Here is an 18,545-nt window from a genome sequence, read left to right as displayed (position 1 = left end):
ATATCAGTATAGTAAGCCTGCAGCAGTAGAATTTTGAGATTAGGAATGAAGAAGAAAAGAAACAAAAATAGTACAGGTGAGAAAGAGCAAAAAGAAGAGAGCAGAGAGGGATTCTTTGGAATTATTTGCACCACTTCATAAAGAATACAGATATATTCAGGCCTCCATGATGAGACCCCAGGTACTCTTCTATAAGTTCTGCATAAGACAAATTTAGCTTAGCTCTTGAATAATCATTCACCGTCATTATCACCTGTGGCATCCACTCCCAAGATAAATTACATTTCCCTCTTACTAAAATCTAATAAAAACTGCACCTAAAAAGAGTCCCAAAATACATATGGCAAAATTGACATAACTGAAAGGAGAAACAATTCAATGACAGTAATGAAGACTCCAATACTCCAATTTCAAAAGTAAATAGAACAGTTAGAAAATCAACAAAGAAATAGAAGATGCGAACAACACTAAAAAAAAAAAAAAAAAAGAAAAATACCTAACAGACCTCTATATAGCATTCCATTTAACAACAGCCAGAATACACATTCTTCTCCAGTTCATATGGAACTCTCCCAATAGATCATTATGCCATAAATCAAGCTTCAATAAATTTAAAATGATTAAAATTATACAATGTGTGTTCTCCTAACACAAGAAAGTGAAACTAGAAATCAAAATGGAAGAAAACTAAGAAATTCACAATATATGGAAATTAAGCAACACACTCTTGGTAAATGGGTTGAAGAAGAAATCACAAGGAAAATGTGAAAATATTGTGAGATGTATGAAAACAAAAACACGATATATCAAAACTTATGGGATGCAGCCAAAGTGCTTCAAGGGAAATTTATAGCTCTGAGTATCTATATTAAAAAAGAAGAAAATTCTCAAGTTAATAATCTAGCCTTCCAATTTAAGAAGATAGAGAAAAAAGAGTAAATTCAATCCAAGCAAAAAGAAAGAAAATATAAATAACGTTAGAGTGGATGTAAATAACAAAAGAATGAGAAAATAATATGAAAAAACCCCTAAAAGTTGGTTCTTAGAAAAGAATAACAAAATCAATGAACTTTTAGCTAGACTGATGAGAATGAGAGAGAAAGGGAGAGGGAGAGAAGAGAGGACTCAAATTACTAAAATTAGGAATAAAAGAGAGGGCATTAACATTGAAAGATGACAAGAAGGGATTATAAGGGAATACTATGAACAGTTACATGTCAACAGATTAGATAATCTAAGTAAAATGAAAAATTCCAAGGAACATAAACTACTGATACTGACTCGAGGAAAAAAATTGCATAATTTTATAACAAGAATGAATTAGTAATTTTAAAACTTTCCACAAAGAAAAGCCCAGAATCAGATGACTTCACTTGTGAATTCTAGCAAACGTTAAAAAAAATTAACAATGACCCTTCACAAACTTTTCCACAAAAAGAAGAGAAAGGAAAATATCCCAACTCAGTCTATAAATTTAGTATCAAGCTGATCCCAAAATCAGATAAAGACATCTCAAGAAAAATTCAAAGCAATATTCCTTATAAATATAGATGCAAAATCACTAGCAAACTATTAGAAAACCAAACCCAGAAACATAAAAAAGGGAAATTACCCATATGACTAACTGGGATTTATTTCAGGAATACATAGGAAAATGTATTCAATATATGCATATGAATTAATATAGTACAGTACATTAATAGACAAAAACCATATGATTATCTCAATAAATGCAGAAAAATCATCTAGAAAAATTGAAAACCCTTTCATGATTTTAAAAAAAAGAATTAACAGATTAGGAATAGAGGAGAAATTTTTCAACCTGATAAAGCTTATCTCTAAAACACCCAAAGATACACATATCTGTGAAAAGACGTGAAAGACATAAAGCTTTTCCCCAAATCAGGAACAAAACAAGAATGTCTGATTTCACCACTTCTATTCAACATAGTTTTGGAGATTCCAGACAAAGCAAATGGGCTAAAAAAAACAAATAAACAAACAAACAAACAAAAAGAAAGAAAGAAAAGAGGGAAGGAAACAAAGTCATCTAAACTGGAAAGGAACAAGTAAAACTATCTCCATGTGCAGATGACATGATATTGTATGTATAAAATCCTAAGAAATTCACCAAAAATAGGGAGAGTGGGGGAAAATATCAGAACTAATAAAGGAGTTTGGCAAGTTTGCAGGACACAAATCAGTATAAAAAAACAAATATATTTTTATACATTAGCAATTAACTATCTGAAAATAAAGAAAACACTGTCATTTATAGTAGCATACAAAAGAATAAAATTCATAGAAGTAAAATAAGCAAAACAAGTGCACGATTTGTACACTGAAACTACAAAACATTATTGAATATATATACCACAATTTCTTTATTGAATCATCTGCCAGTGGACATTGAGGTTGCTTCCATGTCTTGTCTATAGTGCTGCTATGAAATGTGGGGTGCCTGTATTTTTTTGAATTAGAGTTTCCTCCAGATATATGCCCAGAAGTGGGACTGCTGGATCATATGGTAATTCTATTCTTTTGTTTTTGAAGGAATCTCCATGCAGATAATTGGAGATATATGTGTGTATGTGTGTGTGTGTGTGTGTGTGTGTGTGTGTGTGTGTGTGTGTGTAGTACTAGCCATAAAAAAGAATAAAATAATGCCACTTACAGCAATATGATGGCCCTGGAGATTGTCCTGCTAAGTTAAGTAAACCGGAAAGAGAAAAAAAAATACTATATGATATCACTATTATGTGGAATGTAAAAAAAAAAAGACACAAAAAAACTTATTTACAAAACAGAAACAGACTCAGCCATAGAAAACAAACATGGTTACCAGTGGGTAAAGGGATAAATTGGGAGTCCAGGATTTGCAGATACTAACTACTATATATAAAATAGATAAACAACAAGGTCCTATTCTATAGCACAGGGAACTATATTCAATACCTTGTAACAGCCTATAATGGAAAAGAATATGAAAAGGAACATATGTATATGTATAACTGAATCACTATGCTGTACACAGGAGATTAATACAACATTGTAAACCGACTATACTTTAGTAAAAATATATTGAAACAACTAAAGAAGACATAATTAAATAGAAATGACATCCCACGTTCATGAATTCAAAGATTCAATAATACAGTTGGGATGGCAATATTCCCCAAATGTATCGAATTCAACACAATCCTGATCAAAATTTCAGCTGTTTTTGTTTTACAGAAATTGACAAGATGATCCTTAATTTCATCTGGAAATTCAAGAGATCTAGAATAGACAAAAGAATCTTGAAAAAGAACAAAGTTGGAGGACCCACACTTTCCAATTTCAAAACTTAACCACAAAACAACAGTAATCAAGATAGTGTGGTACTGGCAACTAAGATAGAAACACATACCACAGGAGTAGAATTGAGAGTCCAGAAATAAACATATGCACCTATAACCAATTGATTTTTGACAAGGTGCCAAGACCAGTGATTGAGGAAGGAATAATCTCAGCAAACGGTGCTGGTACGGCTATTTATCTGTGTGTAAGAATGAAATTGGATCTCTTACTCAGATTACATATAAAAATTAATTTAAAATGTCTCATTGACCTAAAATGTAAGATCTAAAGCTAAGCTAAAACTATAAAGCCCTTAGAAATAAGGAAAGAGTAGCTTGCAGAATGGGAAAAACATTTGCTAATAATACTCAGATAAGGGCCTTGTATCCAGAATACATAAAGAACTATTTCAACTCAACAATAAAAAGACAAAAAAGTTTTAAAATGGGCAAAGGATTTGAATAGATATTTTTCCAAAGAAGGCATAAAATATCTAGTGAGAACATGAAAGATGCCCAACATAATTAGTGATTCAGAAAATGCAAATCAAAACAAAACGACCCATCACTTCACACACTGGTGGGAATAAACATATGAAGGCCCTTTAGAAAGCAGTTTGGTAGCTCTTTAAAATGTTAAACAGAGAGTTATCATAGGACACAGCTTTTCCACTCTTAGATATACCTAATAGAATTGAAAACATTTTTTTACAAGCTGATGAAGCTCTCTGGAATTAGGTAACAGTAACTGTAATACAACTTAATACTAAAACCCATCAAATTGTTACTTTAAAACTGTGAATTTTGTGGTATGAATATTATAGCATTGTATATGATTCGTATCTAAGTTAAAAATTTTTAAACAAAACAGACCAAAAAAAAGAAAGAATCATCCCCAAGGTAAAAAGCTATATGCATGAATATTTATATTAAAAAATCATTTTAATGCTGACATTGAAAACACATCAAAATGTCTAACAATTAATCATAGAGTAACACAATAGAAAATTAAATAGTCATTGAAAAGTACACTTATGAAGATTATAACAAATGCTTGACACATGTTTAGGTGCAACCTCAAGTGGAAAAGACTAAATATAAAACTGTATGTTCACTTTGACTAAAATTATCTTTATTAGGTACGCATGTGAAAAAGGCAGGGAAAGTTAATGAAAATTCTAGGCTTCCTGAGTTTTTGCAGCGGAAGTTTAAGTCCCAAGGGCAGGGATGCAATAAATAAGGGAAAGAAATGAATTGACTTGTCCAAGTTCCCAAGAGATAAAGGGCAGACATAAAAGTAGAATGTAGATCTTTCTATGATTCAGTATCTGTGAATACTTAAGATAGTAGGTTTATGAGGCCAATACTTCTTGAGTTATCTGTGAAAAACAGCAAATTTTTCCCTCTTGCAATCTGTCACGCATTTCCCATGGCCCAAGTGTGCCTAAGGGATACCCAGCTTGCACCACGTGTTCCACAAAACCAAACTGCTTTTTACCCTGTTGAATGCAACAAGACCATTGACTACTTCCCTAGGTGTCACCGCAATATTAAATTACTCTAAAAGTTTCTAAACTCTTACTCTCATTATTCGTACTTATTTCACTGCATTCTGATAACAATTTATAGAGAGCTGAGTTGTCCTAGTTAATTAAAAAGAAAGAAAGGTAGAAAAGGAGGTGATTGAGGTAGGGAGGGAAGGCAAGAGTAAGGAAGGTAAGGAAGGAAGGGAGGAAAGACGAAAAGAAGGAAAAATATAGATAAGAAAAAATGGCTTAGAATACTGTTGGTTTCAAAAAAGTGCATCTTTAATAGAAACTGAAATAGTCAATTCAAATTAGCAATAGTTTAATAAAGTGACAATCCAATTGTTTATCAAGCACTCTGGGAGCCCAGGATCACTGTTTAAATAGATACATTTTCAGAGCTACCAACAGAACCATTCTGAGTAGTCAAAATATACAAATCATTATAGCCATTACACTTTAAAAATATCACTTTTAATTGAAATTGAAAGTTTTCTGCCCATAGACTTACAATATGCTTTCAGCAAAACTTTGGAGTTTTATTAGGGCAAATGACTATGAAGTCTGTTTTAGAAAGCAATCACCAATGGTTATTATTTGCTCAGAAAAATCAATAAGCAGATAAATAGCCTACTATCATATGACATTATTATTATGAATACAGAGGTCGTGCTGTTTTACAGGGGGAAGTAAAATGAGTACTACCCATATGGCACGTGTTTATCTAATATTCCCTGCTAAGCTTTCTGTACCCTGTATACTGATGGAGGGCTATTTTTTTTCTGTATTGCGAGAACAGGATGCCCTTACTTGCGTGTTAGGTATTTAAGTTTAAGGCCAATTATTTGCTCTTTCACTTCAATTAAGAGGACATGGCTTCATAGTTTAATTTACAACAGCAAGTTAAACACCCTAGAAAATACTTTAGAGTGCCTAAATAGCAATTAGTCATTTAAAAAAAAATAGGCAGCCAAGTTCAAATAACCATCAGATTAGCACACATATCACATATATTAACTTGTTAGTAAAGTGCTTGGGATAAAGAAATGATGTATAAAGACTAGGAAAGATGTAAGAATTACGTTAAATGTCTATTATATTGACAAGTAAACTAAGGAGGAGAATGATCCTCTCAGCATGTTTTATTGGTTTTAGGAAAGAAAGATGATTTTTTAAAAAAATATAGACATGATGGTATCATTTATGTCCATATTTAATTTGTCCCATATCAATGTTTTGATAGTTTAAGTGGCTTGTGATTCAAAGGAGAAAAGGGAAGGTATTATAAAGAGTAGTAGCTACCATCTGATTGGCACCTCTCATGAACTGGATACTGGGTTAAGTAATTAATTTGCATAATTAAAATTTTTTCTTAAGTATTATATAACTATAGCTTATATGATACAAAAAATATGTATTAAAACTTCAAGGTGATAAAATACCAAGTATGGGAAACACTAGCCCAGATAACATTTGCAATCTTTTCCAGATTCAACAATCATTAATCTCTAATCCTAAAACTTTGGTTTTAAATGGGATAATGCTCTCTAAAACCCATTTCATGGTGTAGTTCTATTCGCTATTCTGTGGTTTTGGCCAAAATATCCATATAAAGATCCATGAAAATATCAAAGAAGAAATGAATGTCAGTGTGACCTTCTTGAACTCATTTATCAAGTTTTTTTTTTTTTCCCCAGAATTTAAGTAGCTGAGGAATATCTGACTGCAGAATTTTGTTCCTTTAAAGTATATCCAAATGCTTTTGTGGAGGGGGGATTTTACCTCAAATGAAAACCTCTTCCTCTGTTACTGAAACTTTTTATTGATTTAAGGTCTTGCTTTAGGGGGAAATGCCACAGTGTCAAGAAAATTGTGGGAGTTATGTGAAAAGTGCTTATTTACTTTGCTTTTTGGGAAACAATGCCATGTTGCTATGACAACTGCTACATGACTGTTTCTTCTCAAATACGTGTGTGTGCGCACACACACACACACACAGCCTTTCACATACATTTTCATATACATGCAACCTATTCAAAGGGTATTTGTATTCCTAGGCACAGATTACTCACAGTAACAACTAGACATTAGGAAAATCATGGAAAAATAATTTGTTTTCCTTCTTATCAAATATGAATTGAATCAATCCAAGGATGCAATATGAATTATCATAATATAAGTATTAGCATTCAAATAAAAGAGTTTAGAAATTAAGGGTTGAATTAATGAGCTTAATATTTGTAATTGACATTGGATTCCTACCTGCGAAAAGGGTATTAAACCTTCTATTTAAAAAAAAAAAGATTAAGTTTATTATCACAGAACACTTTAAATATCTTCAAAATCATCCTTCTTATTTTTCGTTTGGTTTGTAACACTGTGATTCAAACATGTACATCTTGTATAATCCTTATTTTTTTCTATACCCTCATATTACCTGTAGTCTTACTAATTCATAATTTATTGATTGATTTACTTTTATATGAAAATAGATTGATATGAAAAGAAAATTTTATATTACCAGAGTAAATGAAAGACCCAATATTACTTGTCATAAAGATAAAGTAACTGCAAAAGGAAATGCATAAATTCTCTCATCTATGTATCATCAAACAATCTTTTGTGGAACTGCTGAATTTTTAATATACTAGAAAAGACTTCAATCAATTCTATAGCATCCTCAACAAGTGTCTACTTGATCATTATATCTACAGACATGGAGCTCATCACATCCAAGGAAATTATTCTTTAAATAAAATATTCTAATTGATATGAGACAGAATATAGTTCACACCTCAAATTAGAAGTCATAGTAGCTCTCTTCAGAGTATTTTCCTGTGTAAATACTTCTTTCAATGAGAATTTTTTTCTAATTTTTCTATTTGTATCTTTAAAAGTTCCTTCTTCTGCTAGCTGCTAGGATGAAAAAATAATGAAAAAAATACTCCATGCCCTCAAAGTATTTATGTCCCGATGGGGATAAAAGCAAGTCAGATTTTCTTAAGTACAAGAATAATATGGAGTAGGTATAAAAGAAAGTAGTCCTACAGTCTGCTGCTGTAATTTCCTGAATCATAGAGTGAAGAAAGAATTTGTGTTGAGATGAGGAATAAAATTTTGGCAAATGAACAAGTGGTTGGAAACTTTTCCAGACAGAGAAGCAGTATATACAAAGGTATAGAGGTGGGAAAGTCTGTGTTAAGTGGCTGCAGCACAGGTGTGAGTCAAGGAAGATGGAGAAACCTGGTAGGTGGTGAGGTTTATCAAGAAGATAGGAACGAAGACAGCAAAGGCATTGTTTCTTAGGCAACATACTCAGATTGCAGACAATCGGGAGTCACTGACTGATACTAAGAAAGAGAGGAGTATGATTCAATGTCTGTGTGTTCTAAAAAGGAAAATTTGACAGAACTGTCTATAATGGAGTGGAAAATCTTAAAACTATTAAAAGGAAGATAAGGGACATGGCTCAGCCTAGAACTAAATAATGTGTCCAATTGGCATAGTGAGAAGAGGAAATTAGGAGACAGCAAGAAGATACAAAGTACAAGGTTCTGTCACTGATCAGATATGTGAGTAAGAAAAGGCAAGAAGAAACTAAGCTTACTGGTGGATTTTTTTACTTGGGAAAGTGGGATGGGCAGAGAAGAGATGAAGATGAGCCTGTCTGAGGACCTGTTTAAGTTAAAATTTTCTTGGGGATGTGATGTGGATAGAGAGGTCTAACCTTAGGGAATGACAGACCTAGAGGTACAGACTTGTGATAAAACAGCCTTTCCGTATTAATCGAAGTTTTGGTGTAGCAATTTGAAAGACAATAACACTGGGAGAATACTGAGGGAACACAGATATTTAAACATACAGGAAAGAATAATTTTTAGCAACATCACATACTACTACAATTTCTGGTTACTCATTTTCAAATAGGAATGACTGGTGGAGAATTAAAGTTAAGTGAAGACTAAAAAGGTTTCCATGTAGTCTGGTATTGCTTGGCTCTCTGATGACCAATGAGAACAGTTTTAGAGGAATAGTGATGGAGGATGGCTGAAAACAGGTGGAGAGTAAGGAAGAAGAGGGGTCCTTCTGAGAGCTTACCTAAAATTTAAAGGCAGTAAGGTGAGTTGATGTCTGGAAGATAATTCCCAATGACAACATATTGTTTCTTCTTCTTAAAAGAATATTGCATAGAAGACAATATAATATTCCACAGGTATCTCACCACAAGGACCAGACTATATGAAATAAGTATCTCAGATAAGAGCAGTATTTCTGTTTCTATCCATAATTCATTATTTTCTATTCTCTCAATCCAGATCCTATAGCTTAAGAACCCACTGTCCAGAGATAGTCATGAAGCTATTCAGACATAAATTGAGAGACAAAATACAAAATACTCTTTTAACTTTTATTTAACTCAGTTTTCCCCCAGAATTGTTTGAGCATGTGGCCCTTTTCTTATGACAATTCTGTCAACTAATGGTTTGGGAAACATTCTTTGAAAAATGTTAGCACACATACAACAATAAGTGATACCTTAAGTAAACAGCAATTTGGCATGCAAAATACGACAAAATGCTACATAAATATTTATCCCCTTGCTTTGTGTTTATTTTAATACACTTCAGTTGGAAAAGTTAAACATTTCCTATTATAGCAGTGATTCTCATCTGACTGTATATGAGTCATTGCTTCATATACTATCCTCCACTTGAAATTCACAAACCAATTGGACTGTCATATTGTTATTTGTTTACTAGCTTGTATTCATTGTTACAGGTTAGGATCTTGTGGTACTAGTATTCTATGGTGTATATTTGGGGAAATACAATTAGGAATATAGACAACCTACTATATACCAGACTCTATGCTAATTCCTTTTCATGTCACAGTTTATTTTTCCCTTCTAACACTCGGAATTATATTGTTGTTATCATCCCCATTTTCTGGCTGAAGGACCTTAAAGGTTAATTCATCTACACAATGCCAACCAGGTAGACTGGAGCCAGAGAGATCTGAATCAGTAGCATATATTTTTAATTACGATTCTTTACCACTTCTTGTATGTCCATCCTGATAGATGCTGGAAATTTGCTCAATAAATGTTAATTTGCAGAATAACTGATTTGCTCTATCATGGTCATTTTTCCTTCATTTTTAGCCTCAGAAGGATGCCAATTGGCTCAGACTTCTAACTGATACTTTATTGAGGTCTGAGCATTATTACAAAATCATTTAGAAACTGTAGTTACAAAGAAATCTTGTTAAATGGGTTTCTCACTCGTCAAAAAATGACTTTGGATACAGTACACAGTTTTTATGGTTTTCTTCACTCTTTTGCTTTATATAAATTCAATTTCACATTTACAAAGTATTCCAGATAATACTTTCTAAACTGAATGATACATATATGGGCTTGTTAAAACCACTTGTCCTTCAGTTTTCTACTTCCTCCTAAAGAGAACCATAACCTGTAGGAATGACTAGCCTGTTGAGTTATATGACTGTGGAATTCCACAATAATCCTGTTATTCTTACCCCACAAGATATTTCTATGCTGTACACTGTACCTGTCTATTATTCTTACAATGCAAAATCCTATTAAAGTCAACGGTGCATGTATCCATTTCATTTCAATGTGACTTTGTATAATAAAAATAAAATATAGTGAGGCAAATACATAATGAGTTGCCGGCCCAAACTGCTTAAAGTACAATTAAGTACTGAGGAAGTGAGAAATTACCTTAGTACAAAAGATGTATCCCCAAATAGATTACTGTTAATTTGGTATGCCCCCAAATTATACACAATTGCAGAAGACTTCCTTAGTCCACAAAGCATCAAACTACCTATAGGGGTGATTAATGACATTGCCTTTCTTGGGAGACAAAAATATCAAAACACACTATCCATTTTTCTTTTAGTTTCTTGACAACTACTCTGCACCTCTAAGTGACAAAAAGTATGGAATATGTATTTAATATTTTAAATAAAATATATTATTTTCCACATTGCAATCAACAATGTAATAATTAATTGAGCATATTTTTAGTGGTTTCAGAATATATTCCTATTATTTCCAACTATATTTTTCCACTGATCACATAGAATAGGAAACATTTTAATATTATAATTTTATTTTATCTAGACTCTCAGTTATTTCCAAAAAATGCGTTCTATTGAAAATAAATGTGGTATAGAAAAGCGGGGGATATAATTTAATACATTAAACAAAATAAATATTATAATTATAGACAATTTATAATGAAGTACTGAAATCTGACATATGTTGGACTGCCTAATTTTAAAATGTGGTTTATCCCACCTTTATTAAAAAAATATCAAGTACCAGTTTTATGTTTCACCCTATGATGTTCCATTAAGAAAATCCACTTTCTGGACCAATATATTCCCTGCCCATGCATCTCACATTAAATTCTCCGCAGCAATTCTATGGCATTTTGTCATTCACTGATTATCTTCTCAAGCAACATAGTTCATTTGAAAGAACTTGGGCTTTGGGGTCAGAAAGACTTAGATTGTAACCCCAGTTTAGGCATTTTGCTGCCATCTGATCTTGTGTGATTTATCACCTCTAAGCCTTATCATGCTTATTTATAGAAAAGCTGTTAATGTTTATCTCACAAGCTATTTGTTAAGATATTGGTTAAAAGAGATGCATCTGAAGTATTTGTGTCATAGAAGGACCTCAATAAATATCAGTTATCTTTCCCTTCTCTAATTTGCAAATATTAAATAGATCTTCTGTTATATAGTATTTCCTCAATGAATTAATAAATATATTGACTTTCTGGACTCTTATTTCTTTTACCTCTTATCATCTGTCTTGCTGAATATCTTAGCTTCAGCTACTTCATCATTCTTGGATACTGTGATACTATGACATAATAAGAAATATATATTTAGTCTTCATCCCTGACTTCTGGTGTGCAGCTCCTAAAGCCCTTGGGATTTCTTGAGTGAGAGACATGTCTTTTTTTTAACTCATAATAAACCTCTTTCAACCATATTTATGCTAGTGAAGTAACCAGAAAAACTGAGGATGATGGCTGGATATAAAAGGAACTATCTATGTGATTAGACAGTTAGACTTTCAGCATTCATATCCCTGACCACTGGGGATGTAAGAGGAGCTGGACATTGAGCTAAATACAAATGGCAAATGATTTAATCAAACATGTCTATGTAATGAAGCCTCAACAGGAACCCTAATATCTAGGTTTTGAGAGCTTTTAGACGGGTGAACACATCCATGGGTTGGAAGGGTGGCACACACTAGCTCCATAAGGATAGAAGCTCTTGGCCTCGATCCCTTTTGAATCTCACTCTATGTGTCTCTTCATCTGCCTGTTCATTTGTATCCTTTATAATATCATGTATAACAAATCAGTAATAGTAAGCACAGTGTTCCCCTGAGTTCTGTGAGTATTTTGTCAAATTATTGAATCCAAGAAAAAGGTCATAAGAATCCCTGATTTATAGCCAATTGGTAGAAGTGACAACCCGGGACTTATGATTGACATCTGAAGTTAGGGGCACTCTTGTGGGACCAAGCCCTCAACCTGTGGGGTCTACACTAACTCCAGGTAGTTAATAGCATATAGAATTAAACTGTAGGTCATTCTTTTGGTGCCTGCCAAGAATTAGAGAATTGCTTGGTGTGGAAAAACCCACACATTTGGTGTCAGATGTTAAATGTGTGTAGAAAGAACAGTTTTTTTTTTTTCTCTGTATTCTTGTCCAAGTTGTTTCTTCATCCAACCAAAATCCTAGCAGTCTTTTAAAATGTAGATGACATACCACTACTTACATGAAACCAGTAATTTTCCACTAGGCTGTAACATTTTTTCCCTTTAAACAAAGATAAACAAACCAGTACAATAAAAAGAAGTAGATAAAATATGTATATCTGAAAATCATATCTAGTCATCTTCTTCTTCTTGTAACTTATGATCTAGCTGACATGGTATGTGTTTGGGAAGTAAGTAAGGTAGGCTGTATGTATGTGGTAGACCAAGATGTCTTCTTCATCTTTCATCCATCTATACATTCACAGAGTAAGTATCTTATATCTGTTAAGATTTAGAGAGTTTATCCAGAATAGCCAAACACTCTTTAAAAAGAGGACAAAGTTGTACTCACATGTTCTTATTTCACAACTTACTTCAAAGTTAGAGTAATCAAGATAGCATGGTGCTGGAATAAAGATACATGTATCAACAGAGTAGAACAAAGAGTCTGTAAATAAACCTTTATATTTATGGTCAATCGATTTTCAACAATGATTCCAAGACAATCGAATGAGGCGAGAATAGTCTTTTCAACAAATAGTGCTGAGACAACTAGCTACACTACATGCAAAAAAATGAAATCCTTATACCATACATAAGAATTAATTCCACGTGGATCATAGACATAAAAGCTAAAACTATAAAATGCTTAAAAGAAAAGAGAACAAGGGAATTTTTGTGACCTTAGGAAAAGCCTTTTTATATATGATGAAAAACTGTAAATGACCAAAAAAAAAAAAATACGGACTTCATCATAATAAAAAAATTTGTGCTTCAAAAGACACCATGAAGAAAGTGAAAATACGAATATCACTAGTCATTAGGAAAATGCAAATCAAAACCACAAGATAGCACTTCATACCCACTAGGGTGACTAGACCAAAATGATGGAAATCAGTAAGCATTGTCAAGAATATGGAGGAATTGGAACCATCATACATTGCTGGTGGAATTGTAAAGTGGTACAGCTACTGTGGAAAAGTATTCAACAGTTCCTCAAATAAGGTAAATATAGAATTCTTCTATGACCCAGCAGTTCTACACCTAGGTATATTTCTAAAAGGCATGAAAACAGGTGATCAAATAAAAGCTTACATGGAATGTTTACAGTAGCAATATTTACAATAGCCAGAAAGCATAAACAACCTAAAAGTCCATAAACTGATAAATAGTTAAACAAAAAGTGGTATATCCACACTATGCAATATTATTCAGCCATGAAAAGAAATAAAGAACTGATATATCCTTTCAACATAAATGAACATTGAAAAATTATGCTAATTAAGAGACGCCAACTGCAAAAATCACCTAATGTATCAAATATTGAGAATGAGTAAATCTACTCATTTGATTCAGTAAGTCAAAAGATAGGCAGAAGATCTAAATAGACATTTATCTGAAGAAGATATCAAGATAGCCAATAGGCCCACAAAAAGATGCTCAACATCACTAATTATTAGAGAAATGCAAATCAAAATTACGAAGAGGTATCACCTCACACCAGTCAGAATGGCCATCATTAAATAGTCTACAAATAACAAATACTGGAAAGGGTGTGGAGAGAAGGGCACCCTCCTATACTGTCAATGGAAATGTAAATTGGTGTAGCCACTGTGGAGAACAGTATTGAGGTTCCTTAAAAAACTAAAAACAGAGTTTCCATATGATCCTGCAATCTCAATCCTGGGCATATACCTGGAGAAAATCCTAATTCGAAAAGATACATACACCCCAATGTTCATAGTATCACTATTTACAATAGCCAAGACATGGAAGCAACATAAATGTCCATTGACAGATGACTGGATAAACAAGATGTGGTATTTGTATACATACACAATGGAATACTACTCAGCCACAAAAATAATGAAATAATGCCATTGCAGCAACATGGATGGACCTAGAGATTACTAAGTGAAGTAAATCAGCAAGAGAAAGACAGATACTATATGATACATGTGGAATCTAAAGTATGATACAATTAATTTATTTACAAAACAGATTCATAGACATAGAAAACAAACTTATGGTTACCAAAAGGAATAGTGGGGTAGGGGTAAATTAGGAGTTTGGGATTAGCAGATTAAAAACTATTATATACAAAATAGATAAACAACAAGATCCTACTACACGTAGCACAGGAAACTATTCAATATCTTATAATAAACCATAATGGAAAATAATATGAAAAAGACCATATATATAGTATAACTGAATCACTTTGCTGTACACCAGAAACTAACACAACACTGTAAATCAACTATACTTTAGTGTAAAAAAAAAAAAAAAGAATGGGTAAGCCTATAAATACAAGGAGTAGATCAGTGATTTTCAAGGGCTGAGGGATAGAGAAGGCTTTAGGGGAAATGTGAAGTACAATGAGTTAGACAGACTTTATAGTTGGAGGGAACAGTTCCCACAAGAATTTCCTTCCTTACTTCAGCTGCAAATTTAGAGGTTCTCAGGACCACCATCACTTCAGATCAGCTGGCTACAAAGTTGGAGTTTCCCACCACCACCCTTAGGTTTGATGGTTTGCTAAAATGAATCACAGAACTCTGAAAACACTACACTTATGATTGTATTTGTATTGTAGTGAAGGGATACAAATTAGCATCAGCCAGAAGAAGAGATGCATATAGTGAAGTCTGGAATTGGTCTGAACATAAAGTTTTCCACTGTCCTCTCCTATAATTCTTAGACCTCGTTATCTCCTGGCTATGATGCATGATAAGATTCAAAGAGTGTTCCCAACCAGGAAAACTCACCCAAGCCTTTGGTGTCCCAATTTTATATTAAGGCTTGATCACATACTGCCTGTATGGCTAATCTTCCTTCTCCAGACCCGCCTGAAGGTTCAGGCTAGTTCCTTTAACCTTTAGTTCCCTGGAGGTTGGAACTGATAACAGCATATCCCAAATCCTCCATCATAATTCACATGGATAGAACGTCTAGTGCTGAAAGTCCCCAGGCAAACAAAGACACTCCTAACAGGTAGGAGGCAGGACATTATGGGGACCTACAGATCACCTCCTAGTAGCTGAGGAAAAAGATCAGACTTCCTTTTGGGTAAAGTTAATTCTTCACTGTACAGGAAATGACTGTTCATGGGTATGGCAGTTTCTCTTTAGGGTGATAAAAATATTCTTAAATTGATTTTAGTGATGATTGTACAACTCTGTGAATACACTAAAGAAACAGAATTTTACCCATCATGGGTGAACTGAAGGGTATGAGAATTATATCTCAATGAAGCTGTTAAAAAAGATTAAGAAATTTTGTATGGAGTGGTCTTATCTAATTTGCTGACAGTGCTGCATTTTTGAGAGTTTTTATTACACCAGTTTGCATTTTAAGTATTTAGGTTTTTAAGATGATCAGCAACAATCTGAAAATGTTTTCCTTTTGCCTCTCCCAAGCTCAAAATATAGCTCCATTTCTATATGAGAAAAAAATATAATTGCCAACTTATTTTCCTAATGTCCTCCTTTATCTAAGGACTGAACAAGGGTTTCTCATAGGGCCTTTAAAAAAAAGAACAAACTATGCTTATTCCTACATTAAGAAACTCATTCAAAAGTGATCTCGAAAGGTGGTGCAAAGCAGTCCTTTGATAGATGGGAAACTTAAAGTGCTTCAGCAAAGTGGTTTGTCAATGAGCCCCAAATTGAAGGGGAGAAGTTCAACTTCAAGTTTAATCATACAGAACTGCTATTGCTAGAAGAATAAAATCTGCTTGTTAGGGAGAAATAGGAGAAAAGAGCCAGGGGAAAGAGTCTCCCATAGTCTAAAATAGCTGTAACTAGTGTAGGCAGTCTAAAGCTTAGTCTAGAGAACTGTAAGTAAATAGAAAATCTAAGAAACAGAAAGTCTGTTTGCATCTGGCACAAATCTGACAACAATGGAAATAAACTGTTGGTATGATGTCTTGGGGATGAAAAAAGAGGAAATAACATTTGAATGGTATCCAACGTTTGCCTTGAACATAGCAGAGTGGAAAGGCTGAGTGTTTAGCGTTTCTGCTTAGTAGACACACTTTGATACAACATTGGCTGTGGTTTGAATCCTTCACACTTTCAGTGTGACTTTGGGGAATTCACTGAGTATGTTCAAATCTTGGTTTCAATATCTGCAAATTGGAAATAATAAAAGCATCTCTCTCAAGGGCTTCATTAGGAAAAAACAATGAGATAATATATGAAATACATATATATCTTATAGATGCAATGCATGAACATTGATACCCCATCTACTACCATCAGTAGCGAGATCAGCCTGTGTAATGATCTCATTATGTTAGGTAGTAGCTCTACTGTGCCAGAAGGTGTGGTACCAATAAAACTTGGAGAAAGAATATACCACAATACAAAAACAAATTAAAGAATTTAATCTCATTTATAAAACTTCCTAGATTTTAATATTGTTGTATATATGCTTTAAAAATCAAGCAAAAATTAAGATGTTGATAAGGACAATATATATATTTTTTCATTTCAGGTGACATTTATAGTTTCCTAATATGAAATAGGGTAGAAAGAAGAAAGGAATTTTTTCATAGTTCTTCTTCTGAACTAATCTGTAATTTTTATTCATAATAAATCACAGAATATAGATTCAGCACATACTAGATTACACTGTTGTGGCATTAAATAAATAAAGCCAATCAGACCAGAAATGTTTAGAGATTTTTTTTTTTAAAGTTTGACTGTTGGGTAATTCATTACCACAAAGACTAGTGAATGAGGTTTTAATTATCTTCAGAAGAAAAATTTAATCAAGATAAAAGCTCCATAAAATGTACTAATTTGACAGCTGATGACATAACCAATTAACTATTCAGAACAACATCTAGAGTTTTAGGTGAAATAATTTTATCATCAAACAAAAGGCAATGTTGCAGTCTATTCATTCTAACTATACTGTGTATTTCAACAGTACACTAGAAAAGAAGCTAAAAAATGAGTCAATATTAGTTCTGATTTCATGACATTAAACTTTAAAATGCCTTAGAATTGTTTAAAATGAGAGGTTGATAAAGTATTTAAATATTATGAATATATCAATTAAATTTAATAGCTAAAGAAGGAAAACAATTCCATCCCAGGTTATGTAAAATACCAATAATATTGCTACATAATTATTTTGCAATCAAGGCAAAATGACTGAACACCTCTATGTTAGAGTTCAAGAAAAGCTCATTGTAAACCATTAGGCTCATGCTACTGCTGAGAATTTTATTTATGTATTTCTGATTCATTCTGAAAACAACTTGACCAATTATTAGACATAAATCAGAGTTGGTGAGATTTTATGGTATAAATTTTTATATAAAATTGATGTAATTCTTCTTTAAAATGGTTATTGGGTAATTCTCTTTAAAAGAAGGAAGGAAAGAAGGAAGGGGGAAAGGAGGGAGGGAGGGAAGTTAGTAACCAGCTTTTGTCAGGATGTTTTAATAGAATTAAATGAAAACTATTTGGGGGTGATGCTCAAATGAATGAATGCTTTCTTAAGTTTATCTTATATATACCTGTAGCTTATTTTCACATGCACACACACACACACGTACACACAAGTATGTGTGCAAGGTTGGATTGAAAAAAATGTTTTCTAAGGCAGAAACACAGTGGAAAAGCACCGCTAACTTCCACATAGCTTTGGTGTATAAGATCCCTGGTAGAATCTCTGTCTAATTTTCAATCCATCAGCATGCAATCTGAGTACTCAGCCTGAAGACCAAGACCATACGTGCTTAGTAAATATTCATTGAAGGAAAGAAAAAAGAAAGGAGAAAGAGAAGGGAAATATTTTAGCTAATTCTTTTTTCCCAAACAGGGCCACAGATCTTTTAGGGCGTTTATATTTTAGCT

The sequence above is a fragment of the Camelus ferus genome, chromosome 9, assembly GCF_009834535.1.
Source record: "Camelus ferus isolate YT-003-E chromosome 9, BCGSAC_Cfer_1.0, whole genome shotgun sequence".
NCBI classification, from domain to species: domain Eukaryota; kingdom Metazoa; phylum Chordata; class Mammalia; order Artiodactyla; family Camelidae; genus Camelus; species Camelus ferus.
The sequence above is the reverse complement of the archived record's forward strand: the minus strand, read 5'-3'. Positions refer to the sequence as shown.